Below are 18,379 nucleotides of genomic sequence, written 5' to 3'. Positions count from 1 at the left end.
TCTCCGATCTGCCTCCTCTCAGCGGCGGCGGCCCAGGCAAGACACGCCTTTCCCCGCCCTCTCCCGCCCTCCCTCCTGAGGGACGGTGGAGCCCGGGCGGACCCGGCGGGGAGCGGGGGGGGGGAAACCTGAGGTAACTTCGGGGAAGTTGGAGGCTGGAGGCGAAGCCGAGCTTGTCCCCCCTCGCCCCTTCCCAGAGCGTGGCCGGCGGGGCCCGGGGCTGGCCGCCGCGGGAGAGCGGCGGGGGGGGGGTTGTGTGGGTGTGTGTGTGGGGAGGGGGGGAGCGCGGCCTCGGCCCCCGGGGTGAGGAGCGTGGCGGAGGGCTTCTCCCGCCCGCTGCCGGCGGCTCCGCGGTGAGCCCAGCCGGCCGCGGCGGAGCGGGGCGGGGGGTTCTGCGGCCTCCTGCGCCCTGGGGGCTGCGGCAAAGCGGCGGGGCAGCGTCCCGCCGCCGCGGCACTCGAGGTCGGTTAGGCGGCCGGCGCCGAGCCCAGGGCCCTGGCGTGGGTCCCGGCCCGGCCCCGGCCCGTGAGGAGCCCGAGGAGGGGGGGGATCCCTCCCTGCCGCCGGGTCCCGCCGCGGGGCAGCGGGCCGGGAGGGCTGGGGGAGCTGGCAGCAAGCGGCCGGTGTTTTCAGAGCAGCGCACGGGCGGGAGAGGCAGCTCCGGGTTCGCGGTTGCCGTTTCGGTGCTGGTGCCTGTCCATCACCGGCGACACGAGGTGGGCACTGGGATGAGCAGTTCAGCTGGGGCTCGAAAACTCCTTTTACCTGCTCCAGCCAGAGAAAAGTTGTTGAGCAGTGCCTCCTAATGCTTGCGTCAAGGTGATCCTGCAGGTCTTTTTAACATGCTGTTGCAATTCGCATCCTGTGTCAGTAAGGGGTTAGTGTTGGGTGTGGGAAAAAGACACCTGATTTTTGACTTGCGTGGAGTCCTGCTGGCGAATCCGTCCCAGCAGTAGCGACAGAATTTGCGTCCTCTTCAGAGAAGACGGCTGGCAGGTTAACACGGACTAAACGTTGAGCGTGTGTTAAATGGAAAGAAGAGCGGTTTATGGAACTAGCATTTCCTGAGACAGCAATCTTTGGTGGAAATTAAAAACCGCACTAACACGGAATGAAGAAAGAATAGTCTGCCCAAGTCAATGGTCATTTCCTAAGGGAGGTGGGATATGCTCGGAGTACACAGTAAGATATTACATTAGGAAAGCTTGCCTGGTTTTAACCTAGATTAAACGGTAAGTTTTCAAACGACTAGGTTTCTGCCAAAGTAAAGGTGAGCTGTTCAGGTATAGAAAAGATTTTGATCCCATCCCCAACTCCACTATATATTTGAGTTTCAGTGCAGGGCAGATAAACATTGAATCTCTTTGAGCCTCTGCATCCAATCCAGAAAAATTGGCTGATAATTTTCTTTTACAGCATGATGCTGCTGATGAATCCGTTACAGTTTTTTGCATTTCTTGATTATTACTGTGCTGAATTACCTCGGTGTTCTTGTGTTAGCTTTGTCAGACTGTTTTATATGCATATTGTAATAGTCTTTTCCTCTAAAAGGTTACGATTCAAGCAACAGACAAGCAGTGAAAGGATGGAAGCCTGTAACAACAAAAAAAATCAAGGACTGCACTCACTGAAAGGATATTTTGTATATCACCTAGCGGTGATCAACCAATACTGCTTCCACAGTCTAAGCATTTAGCAAATAGGGCCAGGAAATTAAAATGTTATGGCATATTTCCTCCTTAGAACAGATGACAGGTTTAGTCTCCTGGGGAGAAGCCCTGGAAAGTGTGAAAGAGCAGTCTGTCATAGCAGTTACCTACCTTATGGAAAACACTTCTGGTCTTTCTCTGCCTTGAGCTCTGTCACAGTCCACCGTTAGTCTTGACAGGAAAGCTTTAGTGGATGCCCTGCATCCAGTTACCTTACTGATAGTCGTGCAGAGAGGATAAGACTTTGGGGACTAATTAAGTTTCTTTACCGCCCTGGCATCATGCACCTTTTCTCTCTATCCCTGATCTGAGTTCTTGAACCTGCCCTTGTGTTTAAGCTCAGCTATAGTGGAACAATCCCCTTTTCATCTCTTCCTTTACGCTGGCGATTTGCAAGTGTATTGCTGCTGACATTGACCTCAGTATGGTTTGAGAAGTCTTTTCTACGAAATTCAGAGTTTAATAGTTTAAACTCATTAATAACGTATGTCCATAACCCATAAGAAAGCATGTCTTTATTAGTCTTGCCCATTTCCAACATAGTACCAACTTTCGATTTACCAGTTGAGAACTCATTAGCCGTGGACCGTTAGCACATTGAGTGGTAGGTTTCCAAAGCACAACTGCAAACCGCATTCAGTCTTTTATGGCCTACCTCATTTACATTTCTAAATGCTTGAGGGTGAACACAGGCTCCTGTCACAGTTTTGTGAAAACCTGTTTCTTCACAGGGAAGCTATGGAAAATAGCGTTGGTCATCCCAGCTCTTCACAGGATTTGGTTCCACCCGCTCAGCAGGATTATCCTTCGCTAGGAATACTGTTCTGCGTATATGGAAATAGCAACAATTGAAGCATAAATGATGCCTTTCCAGTCTAGTGTGAATGGAAGAGTCTCAGCATCTTCTGCAGGTGAGAAATGGCTGTTAAGTGCTGTTTATTCTGGAATTTTATGGAATATCTGCTGTGCTTTCTATAGCTCTAGCCGTGAGAAGAATGACCCCACTCAGTGTGTTGATAGCTTGACTGCTGGCTGGAACACCCAGAATTCGGGAATATGCAGAATCAGATCCCGCCTCAGCCACTGAGGTTGCTGGGTTAAAAAGTGCTCTGCACCAGCCTGGAAAATTGAAAAATTTCTCCTATGAAACCATCTAAGCTGTGAAGGCAAACACCAGTACGTATTAGAAAGATAACACACTAATCCCGTCTAATCTGTTACAGACTCTGAGCGTATGGAGGCCTTTGGGGACACAGAGTCTGTAGCGTTAGCTCAGTTAACTCCTCTCCCCCTGGTCTTTTTTAAGGACATAGAGTAATAGGTACAAGCTTTCTTAATCTACTTCAGGCACATAGAAATAAAAAATAAGAGTTAAAATTGAGGTATATAGAGCCAAGAAACTCAAAAGGTGCCCTCAAGCTTCTTTACATTTTATTTACAGAAGTACTTGATCATAGAGGAATGACTTCTCTACAGAACAGAAAAATGTTGCAAACTTGCAAGATCTACAGAAAATTATATGAATTACTTTGATATAGAGGAAGTACACTGAGATAACTATCTCCTTAAGAGACCTTCCCTATCTTTCATACCACAAAATGTACTAGGTGTTATTCTGTGATTGAGAACTCATATATTCTAATCTCAGAGCACAACCACAACTGAGTATTAATACTTTAATATTGGATCAAAGTACATATTTTGAATTTCTAATTGAGCCTTCTTATGCTTAACAGTTACCAAAGTGACTGTTGGTTTCTTTTAAGCACCATACAGCCTTTGTGCTTTATACAAATGACAGGGAGAACTTTTGTGGTTATTCAATATTACTAATCAGCAAGTAAGTGACTTAATCAAGACTAAGGTCCACGGGGACACCTACACCACTATGGAGCCACTTTTATTTCATTGAGCACCACAAGAGCACAGGATTCAGGTGCAGTTTTTTCATTCACATGATCTGTCTCTAAAGATTAATTTTCAAAAAGCAGTTGCCATGTAACTGTTTGATTCTCCATAATATATTAGTACAGACTGGGATTTTAGGGATAATGATATTATTATATGGTAAAATCACAAACTCAGACCAGCTGGGGGTAAATGCAATATTCTGGATGAATAGAGATATCTCCAAATTAAAAAAAAAATATATATTTATTGCATTGAAATTAAATTATTTATTGAAATGACAGCATGAGTAGCTCAGTACCTCATTATGATGCTTCTTTAAAAAACCTGTGCACTCCGAAAGCCATCTAGATACGGGAAAAAGAAGCAGCAAGCAGTGCAGCATAGGAGTGGATGCAGACTATTGGAAATCTGTTCTAGAAGTGCCAGTGAAGGAGGCTACAGTTATATGGTTGTGTGAGAGATTCGTTTGCCCAGAAAGAGCTATGGAGACAAGCAGGTAGACAAAGCTAGAGTGTAGTCTTTGTTTTCACTGGAAGGAAAGTGGGCTTTGTTCATCTGACCACCATCCTGGTCTGAAATACTGACGGAGAGAAGGAATGACAGATTTTTACTGAAAGCCTAGAACTTCTGTCTATTAGTGTCTTTGGTGGTTTACTTTGCAGTAAAATGACAGTTTTATTTCCATTAGGATTTTACAGCAAGATAATTAGCATGCAAAAGATACCCTGTTTTACTAAGAAAAGTTTTTGGCAAGGAAGACAAGCCCAAAATAGGAAGTTGCACTGATGCTGTTAAAACTCGATCAGAGCCTGTAAGAATATAGTTATAGCTACTAAAAAGTAAATGCCCATTTCTTGATTTACATGAAAGTTTCTTTTTACTATTCTTTCAATATACTGCAGTTTTAAAGCAGTCCAAAATGAGCATCTGAAGATCTCATTGACATGAGGGAATTCTCAGCTAGAAAAAACTGGTACATGGAGAACATAACTTGGGAAAAACTGATGCTGCGGGAGTTCTGTGATCCTTGGCAATCACCCTTTGGCTTCTGATGGCCCTCTAGATGTTAATAGACGTTAATAGAAGTGTGAAGCTCCTTGAAACTCTTGTAAAGTTTTGCATTCACTAGGGTTCCAAGAAAAACAGAGGACAACAGCAATTCGAAGATTTTTTTTTTTTGGTCTTAACTCATGGGGGTTTTTTTCACATGTGTGCTAAGAGGGGTCTGCTTCATCTCAGATTGCACTCACAACCACTACATCTGCTTTTGAGGAATTACATGCATGATCTTGAAAGTTATTCAGTTGTCCAGATCAGGGAGACCTGCTGGAGTGCACTGTGATTACTCTGATGGCATGCCTCTGTTTCCTTCTATGGTGAGGGAGGTTGCAGGGATGAATGGTGCCCATCCAACTCTGTCTTGGCGTTCAGTCAGAAAGAGACCAGAGTATATATTGGGACAGACGAATCGGCTGTTTTCCAAGCCTCGAGTTTGCATATAATCATAGTACACCGTGCTGTGGTAGTTGCTAGTGGTTATGTTCAACAGTGTTCAGCATGGCTCAATTTACCAGAGTCCAAACACCACCTTCGTCCTGTTTCTGAAATGATGGAATACCCAGCCCAAGAGGACAATTTACTCTTATTTGCAGAGGTTTCTGTACTGGGTTTGGTTGGAGGATTGGAGAGAAGTGCTAAATTCTGTTCAGCAGACGCAGTTAGTAGTCCTAACTCTGAAGAATACTCCCTTCCTGAAGTCCACCAGCCATCTACTGTGGCATGACATGTCGGGTGAAAAAAGAGCAGTTGTTTATCTTACAGATACTGATTTCTTCAAGATGCTGTAGTTGATACAATTTCTAGGGATGAAATTCTATCCCCACATTTATACTAGGGAATATTTAAGTATCCACAGGCTTCCAGTCATGAAGGAACAGGGAGATTTGTCATTACTTCTTAAACAGGAATACCGGAGGCATTGGCATGACTACTCAAAAGTACTGGAGCTCATGCTTCCAAGGAGCATATTCATGGACAGTGTAAAACACACTGCCTACAGCATTACAAGGAATTATAGTTACTGTATTAAATAATCATATTTCCCCAGCATTCATAGGATTTTTAACTTTCCTCACATTTTGCCCTGTTTTCCACTTTGGGAGAAAAAGAAGACAATTATATACTGCAGTCAGCAAGCCAGGCAGTGTTGGAGGTAGGCAGACTCAAGCTGATACATCATCTTGGACATCTACAGTGCAACTAGATGTTTATTACAGGACAAGACAACCACTGCTTATTATGTCTAAAATTCAGTTGTTTGCCTGTCATGAGATCAGTTTGTGTAGCCTAATGCATTAATTATAGTTATGCAAGCTCAAAAAAACCCATGTTATTTTGCTTGTACAATTCTATTTCCAAGGAAAAAAAACCCCATAATTTATCATTTTCACCATACTTAAGTAGCTCCTTGTTACATTCATATTTTGATTCCAGTAATTTAGAGGTGATACATGTATGAGAAATAAATACCTCTGTTCCCAGATTTGTTGCCTACATCTCTCGATTTGCATTAGTCTATGTCATCCTGTTCACAGTAATTACAACCCTAGGGAGTTTCATGATAAAATGGGTTCATTTGAAAACAAAATGCTGTGTAAGTGGGATTGGATATAAATATTCACTCTTTACAGGGAAAGCTGAGACTATTCCTGTTCAACGGAAATTTGTGAAATATTTTTTTTTTTTGATAGTGTATTTAGTCTGAAGAAAGAGAGAGGTACAGTATCAGGTACAGTGACTTCAGAGCCATATTATGTCATGTCTTTTCTCTTTGATGAAGTATGATTGTATTAGGAATGTAGGAAGGACTAAAACGTAGGTAGGAGTAAAAGGACTTGTTAGGCTGAGCCCCCTGCCATCAAGAGAAACTGTATCATTCAGTCCTTTTGAAAGTTGATCAGTTTCCAGCAAAAAAAGAGCTAAGTTTCTTGCTCAGCTCTTCTATGGGAATGTTGTTTTAGAATTTGACTCACCTCATGGTTGGAAACCTTCTTGTAATTTGAAGCCTAATATATTAATTGTTAATTTATACATGTTTGTTCTTGGGCCAAAGTTATCCTTTACCATAAATAGCTCTTTCCTTTCCCTACTGCTTTTTGATCCTCCTGCCCAACCTACTGGCAATGTGTACACTAATAAACAAAACAGAGACGAAGCATGGGCTCAAGTACTGGCATGCAATGGTCTCTGGAGTTTAATTTTTAGCACTCACTTTGGCACAGTTTTCGTCCAGCCAACTGGTGCTCTCCAGGCCTGAGCTCAGCCAGAGGAAGAGTACAAGCCAGGACCTGTTTCCAGCAGGCAGTTCCCCCCTGTTCTGGGGAAGGAAGAGAGTTTTGCTGCGTGGATGCAAACCATCCTCTGCCACTTACCCTGGGGCCAGAGAATGGGTCCAGGTCTAAAGCTGTGGTTTGGATTGCCTCTTTTAATACATGCACTAAAAATAGTATTTGCAAATTATATTGGGGGGGGGGGGGAAAAAAAGTTTGGTAAAACAGGTGTTCAGGAAATTCCCAACCGCAGCACCTGTGCAGTAAAAGTCAACCTTAATTCTGGAATTTCCTCCCTTTTGAAGTTTGGAAATGCAATCAAAGCATTCTATTAACATGAAAAAAAGGGAGAATGCAGAAATGACCTCATGCTGAAGTATTCTTTCCTTGGCTAGAAGGTCCTCTGCTGTTGGAGCTCACCGAAGGAGTGAGATCTCACTGTGCCAACAAGAGGTTATGGTGCACTGAGAAACTGTCTGTTCTTGTTATCCCTATGTATTACTGCAGGGAAACACTCAGCTACAGCTTTTGAACTGCTGAAGAAAGGAAGATGGGGAGACTAGGCAGTGAGTCCAGACCTTTTGGAGGAGACCATGGATTTGCTTGGGAAAGGTATGGATTTGCCATGGAAAGGTAGAAAGTTAATGATTTTTCCCCATTTAAAAGGACTCGGTGTGACTAGGGTGGTTTTGGTGCAGCTGTAGCGAGAGGCCCTGTTCAGAACTGGAGACCCAGTTAGAATGATGAGAAATGTTTGAAATTAGTTTTGTGCAATAGTTTAAATCCCCCAAACTGACCAGTTTACTTTACTATGTGTTTACTTGTGTAAGAAAATACAGTTAAACTATTTTGCTTTGATTTTCAGTTTCATTAAGATGGCAGTACTAATCCACCACAATCCCTGAGCTCTGACAGGATAAATAATCAAGAAATGTGAAGATGAGATTTCCCCCACTTCCCAGTTTTGGAAATAATCCAAAATGGAGAGCTGTGACACATACATAAGATTGAGTCATTCCTCAGACCTGTTTCATGTGCGGTTAGCCACTACATTGCTCTTCTACTGAACATGAAAAAAGTGCCACCTGTATGGTGAAAGGATGATGTATTTTCCTGTTCTTTTTTCTTAAGATTTTGTAAACAGTAGCAATTTTCATTTAATATATTCAGTCTATGAAGTCATTCACTAATTTTAAAAAGTAGTTATAAAAAGGAAACGTAGTTCAATCTGCTTTCATTTATGAAGTAATTCAAAGTATTGTTTTTAGAAGGACAGATTGATGTGACAACTCTTTCCCCAGAGTTTCCAGCTCTGGGGGACTGTGCTTAATGACTTTCATTTTCTTTCTTTTTCTCTGCATCGTGCAATACTGTCTAACAGTCATCATCCTCAGCTGTTTCAGAAGGGTGATTTGCCATATTTTCTCCCTTAGTCTTAGATTTAGTGAGTGGTTATTTCAGAAAGCATTAGGAAAGTGAGTGAAAGAGAGAAAGAGAGAGAAAATGTAATGCAGATATTTTTGTTATCCATTTAATTTTAGTCTTATTGAAATTTTCTGAACTTGTTCCTCAATTATGGTATTGCTGTCAATTTCACAAGATAACTATGCATCTTGTAAAATATAAGTACTTTTTTATTTTAAACAAACTGCCTTTCAATATAATTTAATTCCCTTGTGTTCTTTATTTATTGTAGAATTTACAAAAGACCACTTAGTATATTTTTGGTGCTTCATTATTTGTTACATATCTAACACATATCTGCTTATGTTTTCTCTAGGCTAATAATTTAACCTTTTTAGTGCCTTTTTATAGGAAAATCATACCATGACCCTCTATCTTTTATCATAGCTTACCCTGTTAAAAAGAGGCTGAAAGAAGGCGTGTTTGTTCTGCTGGACAGGAGCCGAGCTTAGTGATATGGACGGCACGCTTCAGGCCAGTACTGGAAATGATGTGCTTAAATCTGACAGGAGCCAGCTGCAAAAAAATTGCCATCAACAAATTCTGCTGCCCCTAATGGCAGCCTTTCCCCAGGAGCTTTGGCTCGCTGTGCTTGAATGGCCCTTCTTCCTCCTCTCTTCGACGGAGCCCCAGCCGTCCCCCCTTCCCTGTATGTCCGTTTGTCTCTATAGGAGGAGGAGGAGTGTATCCTTGCCAACTTCTTGCCTCCTGGCCCTGGCCCTGAAATTGGTTGCTGTTCCCTTGGCAGCGCGTGATCCTGGAGCTCTACAGCTGTACGCTGCAGCTAGTGACAAATAGACAGCTTCGAGCTGCCTGCTTCATCTTTTCTAACACATTTACTTTCTCAACACATTCATTTCCTTTGTAAAATGAAATACTAAATCCAGTTCTAAAAGGCAGAAATCACAAATGTGGAAACCAGTGGTTTTCTTTAGTGCTTGAAATAACAGTTTTTTCAGTGAAAAGAAGCTTTGTGAATGAAATAAAGCAAAATCGGCTGTGCTTTTTAATATTTCAGAGACATTTGTAGCTGTGGAAAAGGTAGATGTGGTAGTTGGTCCATCATACACCCTGCAGCAGTAGAGAAGTGTCAAGGCATGAGGCCCTCCTAAGGTCTCACCTTTAATAATGGATGAAAAGTTCTGTTAACCCTGGCTTAAGAAAAGGTTTGAACACCAGTAAAGAAGGCTTATTTTGGAGAATGGAGAGTCTGTTTTGTGGAAAACGATAGAAAGATCTTGGTTTGCTTGGTCTGATAGGCCAAAGGCAAAGACATACTTTTCTGTGGAGGTCAAGGAAATAAGAGGTGAAGCAAGAACAATAAGGTAATAATATTCACACAAGGCTGTGTAGATAGAAACTGGCCAATAGCCAGCTTAACCTAGAAACAAGCAAACCACACAGGACTGAGTTTAGTCAGTGTATGAAGGGGATGATACGTTGTGCTTGTAGGAGAGCATAGCAGGGGACAGGAGCTGGAGACCGAGGCTGTCTCTTGCTGTCCTGTCAGAACATACAGACAGGACTATTCTAATAGTAATCCTTAGTGCATGAAATTCTTTAATCTCTGGTTTTCCCAACAAATTAATATCCAAGTATGCCCCTATAGACAGGTATGTGATGCCTCTCTGCAATGATGAGAAACATTTCTCTCTCAAGCATTGTCACCGATGTCCTTTATAATCTTCTGTTTGTTCTTTCAGCAGTAGAACCGCCTGGCGTGATTTTTATGTGGGATGTAGTGGGTGATACAAAGGAGTTGAGGACAAAGCAAGTTTTCCCTAGCCTGCACAAGGTAGTGGCACATCTCTTTATTACTGTAAGGATCAGTAGGTGTTGTAAGTTCTTCATAAGTCATATGTTACCGTGTTGTGAATCAGAAAGAAGACTTCATTACATAGTAATAGTAAGCTACAAATGGAATATATTATGTTGGAAGGAGTTGGGAATATCTTAAACTTGTCTTTTTACAAGACAATAATGCCAAAAAGAAGTGATCTTTCAAAACATGTATGAATGTGTCCATACATTTATAATAAGAGAGATTGATCCTTTGCTAGTGCTGTGATGTAAACTAGATCCTCAGGAGTCTAAACCCCTTCTCTCTGTGCTTTCCTTTTGTCTAGGGGAGATATGACGGGTGTCGGGCTTTGGATGACGGGTGTCAGGCTTTGGACGTTTCAGACATGTTCAGATATCCTCAAGCAGGCCTGCCTAATTCAATGCCCTGAGAGAGTGGAAGGGTGCTAGAAACAGAAGAACTAAAAATGGTCTTGGAAACTGATACTCTTTCTCACCCGGGTGGGAAATGTTATGGGGCAGATTTAGTAATGGGTCTCACCTCCGTTCATTTTACAAAAACTGCACTAACTGTTGGCCAAAGCATGGGATTAAAAAAAAATGCACTCAATTTTAAGAAATCTGTTTTCACAATTGCCAGTTTTCCTGGGGTAAGTGGAGTAGTGAAAAAAGGCTGCAAAACTAAATGGGTTAAAGCAAAATATATTCATCCTATTGAAAAATTCCTTTAGCCAACTGAAGTTTTTATTTCAAGCAGTTTAGGCTCCATATTGGATTTTCTTATATGGTAAACTAATGGCAAATCCCTTCATATTCTTCATCTTTTCCCATTTGCTTTTTAAGAGAAATCTAAATGTACAGAGATAAAATATTATATATTCTATTCGCTGTATGTGTGTCCATGTATTCATTTCTAATTGCTATTTCTGTGGGTGACACAATAATAAATTAGGTCTTTGGCCAGCTACTCCAACAATTTCATTTTACTTAGTGGAAATATTCTTGATTTATATACATAGTCACATGATCAGAATTTGACCTTCTGTTTAGTTTTTTGTTATGCTGTATGTACAATAACAATATAATGAACTTGTGCCATTTCAATGGCTGCAGTGACATTAACAAATGGTCCTGGAACACAGCAAAGATTCCTCAGCAAGATAAGATACTATAAATTTAGCTACTAGAGCACTGCAAGTGACAACGACGCGGTTTGGTTTTTAAACAGAATAGCTGCATTAATCCAATCTCCATTGAATGCACAAAGGAAGAATTAATGGTAATTAGGAAGAGACAAATGACAGCATTCACTTCTGGAATTCTGGGCCCACGTAAGCGTCCAGTAACCACTTTAGGTCTTTAGGTTTCTTACTTGGCAGAAAAGGAATTATATACAAGGGGAACTTGCGTACTGGAAGGAGGCTCCACTCTGTCTCTAGACATAGAGAATATCTACAGGATGAGTGGAAACAGGTTTATAATAATTATACAGGGAGCTGGAAACAGGCTGGTTGCCTAATATGTTCCATTTTCATTTTACATTTTTCTTGTATCTGTGTTAAATGCTCTAATATCTCCTCTAAGGCTGCTACAAATCAACAATTTAGCCCAGCAAAAAACATGTTTTCCTTTGTCTCATGAAACTGTCTTTGAGTTTGTCTAAATTAGAAACTGCAAAAAATGCAGTTTCTTTGCTGGGACTTGTATTCCCCAGGAAAACCTTAGCAATCTACTAAAATACTAGCTGGACATGAACAACCTGAGAGTGAATCTGTTTTGTTCTGTAGAGCTACATGCAGAACTGCAAGTTCCCTAAAGCTTTCGGTGCGATGATAGTGGAAGTGGAAGGTGAAGGAGAAAGATGGGTATGTTGTTTCTGCTTTCCAGACTCAGCAAAGTGCAAGCTTCTAATGATGGGAAAGAAAAAGAAACAGGATGGACTTGGCTTTCTGGTATGGTGGTGGCGGTGGTGGCTCATTTTCCCCTGTGGAATAGAAGCCGGCCTTGGGTGCTAGCTACTCAGATGAGACTGGCAGCTCAAGCTCAGGTCTTCTTGTATGGTGAAGAATTGAGTTTAGGTCTTTTCCCTGGACATGTCACTTAATTTAAAATCAGAATATTCTCCATCCCCTCCCCCTTTTTGAAAAAGATAGGAAATTCTCTATAGAAAGTGTGACCATTAGACCATACTGTATGAACGTTCCAGAATTTAACAAATGGTAAATATACTGTGTGTGTTGAAACCACGCTTACATGTCTTTGATGAATTAATTGTACTGAATGTCTAATTATATGTCCATCTACTGTTTTTCCTTTCATTTAATGTGTGGGACAGATGCATAAAGAGATAAAATGTCCTGACTATCCAATGCACAACTAAACATTAATTTGTAATTTCCTCAGATTCTTAGTCCTTGCTTTTGCCTCCTAAAAATATTTTAATAAAAGCAGGATAGCATTGGGTTTTGTATTTCATAGGCTGAAAAATGCATGCCAGAACAGCTGTAATCTCTGCGTATGGTTTAAAAAGATAACTCAAGCTTTGTAATTCTGGAGGTTCCTTATATAGTGACAATTTGTATTACTAGTGTTTTTTGAGTGAGCAGAGATAATAAAGATGCTTCGTCCAGAACATAGTTTCCCTTCCTGTGTGTGTATTTATAATATTTAATCCAGTCTCTAAGTATGTATCACTCACTACAAACAAAAAAGTTAAAGCATGTTAATTATCACACAGATTTATTAGTGGTTTTGAACAGAGTAAAAACAAAGGAGAAGAGAAAATAGTCACCTTAGAATAGGAATCCCCAGGAAGCAAAGCTAAACCCAGTCATTTTCCAAGTTTTGAAACAAGCAGCATTTTTACCACATTGGGTGTCAAAGAACAGAATATGATAACATAAATGCACCAAAAGGAATTAATTGCCTTGTGTGTCAAATGCAGTTTGAAATGCCTCCTGAGCATGGAAAGAGTGGTCTTTTGCAAAAGATCATTAAACCAATGCATTTTAAGTCTTGCTTGTATGTCGATATTTGTATCTTTGGTTTTGAATCCCATACTTTGATCCTGGTGTAGAAATTATTTGAATTTTTAAAATGCAAAATAATAAAAAAGTGACATTTTAAAGAATTCTATTAAGGGCTTACATCCAGGTGGCCTAAATTCCAGTATCCAGCCTCATGCTTATCTCAAGAGTGCTTATCTACTAGGAAAGATTCATTACATGTGGGGTATAGACCAGCTTAATGTTTGGCCCTGCTTGCTGTTAAACTTGGAATCAGAAACCTCTCAGACAGCCAGGAATGGGGTATGGGAATTTTTCCCTACACTTTTCAACTTCTATTCATTGGGAATAATCCTTATGTAACTATTCTGTTACTATTCAGCTTCTGTTAGGAGTAATCACATAAGCGTTTATTGTGTTAGATCCTTGAATTGTGATAACAAGTCAGTTCTGGTATAGAAGTAAGTTAAAAACTTACTACAGCCTAGCTATTATTTACATGCACTGAAATGGGAAAGTAAAAGTGAAGGAAAACATGTTTCTTGTGACTTAAGCCTAGAATACCAGGCCTTCTGAGAAGGATTGTGTCTTTTCAGAAATTCACTCGGAAAAATAATCACCTGAACATACCAGTTGTCGTACTTAGAAAATAAAGTGTTCTCACATGAATATGCTCTTTAAACTGTGCAATGATTACAGACAGCATGGGAGCGGAGAAGAAAAGGCAGATTCAGAAATCCTTCTCCTAGATCTGCAAACGTCTTCTTGTGAAGCACTGGGAAAATGTTTAAGAGCCTGATTTTAATAGCAAAATTTTATAATAAGGAGCTACTAATTTTGTTCATACTAAGTCTTTCAAGATGCTTTATTCATGAGGAATTTTAAGTTAAATAGTACCTACTGAAATTACTTAAAAAGATATTCAGTTAAGGACTAAAAAGAAGCCTAAGTATTTGGTGCTGTTCCCATTGAAAATTTACTTCCTTGACTTCCATGGAAGCAGGATTAGATTGATAATAACGATTTTGTTTCCTCTAGTGATCAGGTATATCATTGATTTAATTGGCCTTTGGATCAGGTCTTAAACAGCTTTCAGATCTGCACTAGCTGCAGATCTGAAGGAGAGCTCTGGAATACCGCTCTGCTCTTTTTTTGTCGTCATGGCAAGAACCAGCAAAAAAACATTTCAGAGGTGAATTATAACTCTTTTTAAAAGCTGACAAAATTCCTCTCTGATATCCCAAGAGAAACACTTTGTACACGTTACAATGAAAACAGTGTAATTAGTGTCATAATTTAAAGTCAGCTTTAGGAAACTCCTGATTCAGTTCTGGAGAACTCCAAGCTGCTGACTTGCTGCTTCTGTCCAAGGGACACCAACGGGGCTTCGAAAGTCCTTTGAGAGAACTATTGTGTCAGACGCACATGTGATCCTTTTCTAGTGATTGTTAAATCAGGACGCTTTTTGGAATTAACAGAATGGCATCCTCCAGCTATGGTGGGGGTTTTTTTTTGCCTCCATAGAGGGCTCCTACCCAGATGCATGCACAGCCTGGTTTTCTATTGCAAATCTAAAGAACCAGTATACCTGTCATCATAAGAACTGGACTTTAACTGCCTGTTTTCATTGTCTTGATTTACAGTACTTACAAGTTCATTCCCCCTGGCAAAGACTCAGACAGGGAAATCTGCATCTCCTCTTTCAGGATGTATTTCGTTAAAAAATAATCCTTTTTTCCTGGAATTTTACAAAACAGCAGCCAGAACCTCAGCCAGTGTAAACTGGCCTCCTATATTGACCATGACAGAGCTCTGCTAATTTAGATTAGCTGATTATCTGGCCTATGGTTTTTAACTTTCAAAAATGCAGAAGGCTTTTTCAGGGAACAAAAAAGCTGTGCTTGACCTTTAAAATTACTTACACACAAGGAAGACAAGAAATGCCTGTGTTTGTTCTTAATCCCTTACTGCTTTAAAATTTAAACAAGTGCTTTAAAAATAGTTTAGGCCAATGTTAAGCACTTTGATGGGACTAACAACATTCTCACTTTTTTTCTTTTTTTTCTGAAACCTTCTCCAATTTAATTTTGGCCAAGGTTAGACCTGTAAGTGCTAAGCTAACTTTGCACTGGGGAATAGAGGAAGTTAAATACCGAGAGGCATTTTGATGTTTGCCTTATTACTGTCTAAATAAGGCTGTGAGTGAAAGAAACATTACGGCAGTTGACCTGGAAAAAGATTCACAGATAAATTGTAGGTTTATCTAATCATTGTACTCAACCTGAGAAGCAACACTGCTCTACAACCATGCTGTCTTTCCCTCCCTAGCTTTCATTCCACCAAGTCTTCCAGTTACAATCATTTTATCATACAGCTGGCCTTTAGCACCCGCCTGTCTTCCTTGACAGTGGCAGTGATATGCATCCGACAATTTTTATTGCCCATTAACACAAATTGAGTTGCGTGACTTGGAGATTTGGGGCTTTCACTTCATTACCTTGTACAGCGTTTAAAGTGTCCACCCGGTTTCCAAGTCAGCGCTGCTTGGCCAGGATCAGCCGCACCTCGCATTAATTCTGCCTGTGCCTTGTTTCCAGAGCACAGGCAGCTCTCTGCAGGGTGACTTCTGCAGTCCAAGAAGCACAGAATTATATCACGCAGTAAGTTAAGGAGAACAGGTAACACCCTTCCAGTTGTTTTAGGGGCAGGTGCCTGGAGCTAACAGGAGCGAAACTATCATGGCTTGCTACAGTGGAGTGATTCTCCAGACATTATCCTCCCTAGACAGGACCGATTGACTTTTCTTGTTCCAGTAACCGGCAGCCATAGCCCTGCTGTTGCAGGGATGATTCTACTCTTGTCTGATCACTCACTTCTACCCTGTCCCCTCCGTGCTGGAGGGGAGGCCATGCAAATAGTGGGGAGCTCCGGCAATGGGAGGAGGAACGGGAGGCATGGCAAGGCAGGTGATTCCTGGCCATAAGCCCTCTCCTCTTCTCCTCCCCTGCAGATGGCTGTGCTGCAGCCACACCAGCCCTCTCGGCACGGCTTTGCCTTCACCCTCCAGGAGGGTGGTGTCAATGGAGTATGTCCATTCCTCATAGGAAGGCAAATTTTGCTGCTCTGAGGATGAAGGTAGAATTCGGTTTTGCTTGCACAACTAAAGTTTTGAACTAGGTTTTTACCAACAGAAATTTTACTATATGCAGTCAGATGAAAAGATCATTGACACTCCTGTATTGGATATAGGCTTCGTGTGCGTGAATGTGTTGATTCAGTGCAGTAGCGTTGTTTTGAAACTAACTCTTAGTCATCCCCACTTAAGGCACCTTGGCTTGGTTTCTAGAGCAAGTTTTGTGCACGCGTACTAGTTTCCATCTGTGTGAAATTAAACCAGAAGCTTTTCTCCAGGAACTTACAGATGTGCTCTAACCCTTGGGGGGGTCCAAACCACTGACCTGTCCTTGGAGCAGCTATGAATCATGTCCGTGGTGGGGATGTTCAGTTCAAGGCATCAGAGCAGATCTAGTCTGAAGGACAAGCCGGGGAACATACATAAGGTGGATGTAGGGGCATCAGCAGCTTCAGTCTGCCAATCTGCTTTTATTTGCTGAATTATGTGATAACGTAGATGTCGCCTTAGCTGCCCGAAGAGAGATTTATAGGCGCTTAAGACTTTCCATGGAACTAGCCCACAGCTAGAAGGAGGAAAGGGTAAATAGTCTGTGGTAGATGATGTCTATGGGAACACCTAGAGGCTTATATTTTATAGAGTTGTTTGGTGGGAATGCATGCTTCATGCCATCGTTTCCTGGGAAGCAAAAAGCACTCCACAAAACAGATGCATTTTTAGACACTCTTCCTTCATTGCACAATTGGAGCTCTAACTTTGATCAGTTCTTGAACTTGCCAGTGGGCATAAAAAGCTCAGAGGTATAGAGCTTATGTACCTTTTGGATCTTGTTTATTGGTTGAGCTCAAAGTGATGAAAGTGAAGAAATCCATGTCGCAGACTATAAAAGACATTAAATTCTAAGACAGTATCTTTATTGACTGGATAATTAAGCTCTGCTGCTCGGTTCCTGAACAGCTCTGGTGCTGCACTCCTGAATAGTTATATGAATAATGCCCTTTATCTATTCTTATCTAGAAAGTAATTATATTTAATGTTATACAAATGTATTAAACATATGCAGAACAAACAGAATTTTTTGCTTCCATTATTTCTGTTATAATGTAATTCTTTTTAAAAATTCTGATATCATAGCCCATATAAGACCAAAAAAATCCCAACCCCAAAACCAAAAATGCGGATAGGGAAAGAATAAACTTATTCTTACTTTTTAACTTTTTTTTTTGTGTTTGTTTTGATTTTCTGTTGTATCCAGTGAATGAATTCCAGATGTTTTCATAGTCTTCCCACTTATTTCTGATACTATGCGATGTATTTAATTAGGCAATGTTTGCTGTGTTTGAAAGTTTTTCTCCTTTTGGATCTGTTTTTTTATTATATGATATATATCATATGATTATATAAATACATATCATAGTACATATTAAATATTGCATATTATATGTTATAGGTTGTATATGTTATACATTATATATTTTATATTTATTTTATATAGATAATATTTTATATAATTTTCATCATTACAGTGTGCACACAGATGAGAAGGGAATCTCATACTGTAATGTCATGTAACACATATGGTATAAAATTTCAACCGGTGACATGACTATAGCCCAGCAAATTCTGTTTCGTCTAAATGGATCTTTTCAATAACAACTTCATAGTGATTTGAAAATCAGAGAATCACAAGCCTTTTGTAATCTATTTCAGTAGAAAAATCACACTGTGTCCCCAGAACAGTCAATCATTTGGGGAAAAGAGATATTGCTCTTGCATGTTCTTCATAGTGTTTGACTTAGCATCCCGCGTTTTTTGTAAAACGAACAAGAGAACATGAATGCTACCTATGAACACCTAACTAACTAACTCACTGGAAGCGAGAGAGATGTATTCCAATGCATTATTGCTTTGCCTGTTTGAACCTTAATTGTGTGGATTTATCCCAAGTAATGTAATTTTTGAATTTATGAAGAAGCTGATCAATTTACTAGTAACATTCCCCATCACTTGACCACTCAGTGCAAGCAT

General features: G+C 40.7%; 2 long non-coding RNA genes across 2 annotated transcripts; both read left to right on the top strand.

Annotated features, from left to right (window-relative positions):
- The first annotated feature begins 21 nt into the window (after positions 1-21).
- On the top strand, positions 22-7,927 carry LOC115336152. Its single transcript, XR_003921639.1, has 4 exons — positions 22-133; positions 2,441-2,620; positions 7,457-7,561; positions 7,815-7,927. It is a non-coding gene; the product is annotated as an uncharacterized LOC115336152 (long non-coding RNA).
- Positions 7,928-8,719: 792 nt separating this feature from the next.
- LOC115336151 lies at positions 8,720-12,849 on the top strand. The gene is made up of 2 exons (XR_003921638.1): positions 8,720-10,208; positions 10,540-12,849. It is a non-coding gene; the product is annotated as an uncharacterized LOC115336151 (long non-coding RNA).
- Positions 12,850-18,379: the final 5,530 nt, after the last annotated feature.

This window comes from Aquila chrysaetos, chromosome 26, assembly GCF_900496995.4.
Source record: "Aquila chrysaetos chrysaetos chromosome 26, bAquChr1.4, whole genome shotgun sequence".
NCBI classification, from domain to species: Eukaryota; Metazoa; Chordata; class Aves; order Accipitriformes; family Accipitridae; genus Aquila; species Aquila chrysaetos.
The sequence above is the reverse complement of the archived record's forward strand: the minus strand, read 5'-3'. Positions and strand labels throughout refer to the sequence as shown.